This window comes from Pongo abelii, chromosome 22 (genome assembly GCF_028885655.2).
Source record: "Pongo abelii isolate AG06213 chromosome 22, NHGRI_mPonAbe1-v2.0_pri, whole genome shotgun sequence".
In the NCBI taxonomy this organism is placed as follows: Eukaryota; Metazoa; Chordata; class Mammalia; order Primates; family Hominidae; genus Pongo; species Pongo abelii.
In genome coordinates, this window is record NC_072007.2 from 46,186,287 (window position 1) to 46,190,257 (window position 3,971).

A 3,971-nucleotide genomic window follows, 5' to 3' on the forward strand; every position below is an offset into this window, starting at 1 on the left:
CCAGGAATCTGCATGGTTAACAAGCATCCAAGTGAGTAAGGTCATTGCTATTTGAAAACCCCTGGCCCAGCAGTGACCTGAAGCATGAGTCAAGACACTTGAATTCTAAACATCATTCAGTTCTTTTTCTTACCTGGGCCTCAGTCTCCTCATCAATAGCATGAAGGGCTTGGATTAGACCTGGAAAGTTGTCTGATTTAAGGCTTCCGATTCCATTACCCACTGATTGTTTGTCCATCAACCCATAAACCTAGGCCAGCAGATGTCCCCAGAGATTGAATGTACCCAGATGGATACCAGATTCAGGCAGGTGTGACCTTAGGGAGGCTTTCCTGGTTTTCACATCCTCCGGAGGTCTCTGAAAGAATGGTCACCTGGGGGCTTCCCAGAGGAGTACAGCTAACTCCAGGGGAACCACATGGAACGTTGTCTGCATCAACATCCTTATCACGACCAACTGCCCAAGGACTGCTACGTACAGCACAGCCTCTCGATATGTCCCAGAGCAGACTCACACCCTTAGGCTGCCCTAAAAATGGCCAAGACTCCATGGATCAAACAGCAGAAGAATGCAGCCCATCCCAAGGAAGGTCACTCGACTCAACCTACCAACCTATTCAGCCAGAAGAATTCCTTTTCAGAAGCAGATTGGGAAACCAATTTTTTCCCCCTGTGGAACCATCAATTTCACCTTTCCAAGAGGACTCTGACGAAAGTTGCTAACCCACTCTTCAGAACCTCTGAAATTCATCTTCCTAATTGAATGGAGGTTTTCCAGTGGGGAAAAAACGGCTCATTCGAAATAGGAATAAATGTGTTCGGCGTCGGCGTCGCTCCGCGCGGGGGCTCCAGGCCGAAGTCTCGCCGCGAGCTGCGAGTCAAGTGCCGGTGGTTAAGGGCGCTCGAGAAGCCTCTACCCGTTTGGCGTTGGCTCTGGCGTCTGGGTCGTTGTGTCCTGACAACCCCTCAGGTAACCGTTTCCTAGACAGCGGGTGCGGCTGCTTTAGCCGTGAGCGGGCTCCGCGGCTGCCTGCGGGTCTCAGCTAGTGTCCGACCCTTCTCTTCACGGACTCCACGCCGAGCAGCCACCCTGAGCCAAGAGCCGGAACTCCCGGCAATGGCGGCCTGGACAGCCTCGCACCGGCCAATCAAGGGGATCCTCAAGAACAACTTCCTCTATGACTTCCTCTACGGCGGTGTCGGCCTAACAGCTCCACGGCAGTGTGGACGAGGAACTGAGCAAAAAAATTCCAGAAGTGAGATGAAATGAACATCCTGGCGACATATCATCCAGCAGACAAAGACTATGGTTTATGAAAATAGATGAACCAAGCACTTCTTCCCATCGTATTATAGGTGATGATGAAGATGCATGTAGTGATACAGTGATACCACTGAAACCATGGAACCAGATATCTTAGCTAAGAAATTAGCTGCTGCTGAAGGCTCGGAGCCAAAGTATCGGGTTCAGGAATAAGATAGCAGTGGAGAGGAGGATAGTGACCTCTCACCTGAAGAACAAGAAAAAAAGCGACAATTTGAAATGAAAAGGAAGTTTCACTACAATGAAGGACTCAATATCATCAAACTAGCTAGACAATTTCAAAAGACCTAAATGATGACGAAGATGAAGAAATGTTAGAGACTGCAGTTGCAGAAAGCATGAATACGGAAAAATCAAATCAAGGATCTACTGCAAGTGACCAACGGCAAAAGAAATCACGAAGTTCATAGAAGAGTTGGTTCAACGCTGCAATTGTTTGTTAGATATAAACCCTGTTACTATAATACATTGCTTCTTGTTCTCCACAATTCATGACTTAAGTACCAAAATGCATACCAGTTATTATATATTGCCAAGAATTAAATGATAACCTTATAGAGACTGATAATGCCTAAAATATATTCTTGTGCATAGTACTTTACCACAAATACAGTGTAATATCATCAGTCCAAAACTGCATTACTTTTGTAAAAACACTGGTTAATTTGTATAAGATATCATATAACTTTTTATGCTTTAGAGGTTAAACAATATCTTTTGGGGGGAACATTATTGTCATCACTCTAAATGTGGTGGTAGCTCTTATAAAGTTTGTTGTTGTTTTAATCAAAAGCCAACTGAACAGGATATAAAGACTGATAAATATTCAGGCTGAATAGTATTTTAACGCTTGTCTTCAACTTGATTTGTCTGTTTAATTGAAAAGGGTTATAAGAGTTACCGTTGCATTTTCTGGCCTACTACCTTTTAAATTCCTGTTGTGTTTCTTTGTATTTACAAGGAAAGGACTGAACTTTTTCTCGTCAAAACTAGCTTTTTTCCCACAAATAAATTATCAGGTTAAACTTGCACTAATGTCTCCTCTGTTTTTTGTTTTTTGCTTTGGTTTTTTCTATTTTATGTTTTTGGTACACTGGGCAGACTTCAGAGCAGCTTTTTTTCAATAAATATTCTAATGTAGCTATCTCGGCATTCCCTTTAAATACCTGTCTTAACCTCCTGCTTTTATTTCTTACCCCTTTCCTCACATACGCACACAATCCTTTACCTTTTAAAGGATCATTAAGATTGTCACAACGTTAGGAACTCTTTCTCTCACTCTTCTGTCATTTGCTGCAATATTGAAATTCTTATTTTGACCATCAATGCCTATGAATTCTTGTAATACACAAAGAAAATAGATTAAGTAGCAGCAGTACTATAGGCAGGAAATACAGTTTAACTGCTGAATTTCTATACCTCTCTCATTTACAGCTTGCTAATTAAATTGTTATTATCAGTTTGTTTGGCTTAGTTAGACTTAAGAAAACAACTAACTGAGGGTTTTTTTGTTTTTTGGGTTTTTTTTTTTTTTGCATGAGGAGAGAATTGTGTGTAACCAGTGATATGATTATTACTGAATGTACAGACAGAAGTAAGCCTGGACATTGTTTAATTTAAATACTTTAAATAGTCCCTGCTTTAAGGGAATACGATAATATATACTATGACAAATGTACTTTATTCTTCTAACACAGTAAGAATTACTTGGAATTTTTTCCTGAAATGAAGTGCAGGAAAGCCCTGTGTGTCTTGGGTTAGTGATGGTTTCATTTCTAGCCAATTATTTGTATCTTAATTTTTTGTTAGTACCAAAATAATCTGTTATATGAACAGACTTTTAAAATAATTTCTGTATATTATATATTTTAAGAAAGCTTTTATTGAACAGCTTATCTTCTACTTGCAAGTTTATGGAAATATCAGTATGTCAAAATAAATAAAAAGTGGGAGAATTATTTGGTATTAGAAGAATGTGCTTATTATTTTGATTTTTTTAATGGGATATAATCAAAGTACTGCTGAACTATAGGTGCAGTATTCTACTAAACATTTCAGCTAATAATACCACTGATTTAGAAACAAAACTGTTTATCTCTGCTTTCTGAATTTAGAATGTTGAGATTACCTGTTTAAATCTGTTTTGGGGGATGTAGACATTAAGTCTGTGCATACATGTGTACATATATTCATGCACTTTCTGATTTTGGTTTTCTCGTTTTTGAGTTCTTAGAAAGTATTCACATACTCTTTTTTCTGGGAGAAGGAGCTGTTGTACAACGAAGAAAAGGATAAGAATTTAAACGGTTGATTCTGTTTGTGTTTTCTCCAAATTATTTTTTGAAATTTACCTTACAAGCAAACTCATTTTCTGGTTTTCAGAAATAGGTGATTATTTCAGAGCAGTAAGACATGACAAACAGCATGCCCAGGAGGATTTTAGGTAGTCAAATTCAGCTGAGAAAAGGTATTTTCAAGTCATAAGTTGCTCATTGATATGGTATGAACTAGCCAAAATATGAACCATTATAATTCAAGTTAGATTTTCTTCTGGAGAGACAGATCTGAATGTTCAGTTCTAGCCACAGCAGATTTTACTTTCAACTTTTTAATCAATATCACTTTCTGTGCTTAACTCCTTGGTGTT

At 39.1% G+C, this 3,971-nt stretch overlaps 1 pseudogene; it reads left to right on the forward strand.

Moving 5' to 3' along the window:
- The first annotated feature begins 456 nt into the window (after nt 1–456).
- On the forward strand, nt 457–3,287 carry LOC100456951 (protein phosphatase inhibitor 2-like; annotated as a pseudogene).
- The last annotated feature ends 684 nt before the right edge of the window (nt 3,288–3,971 follow it).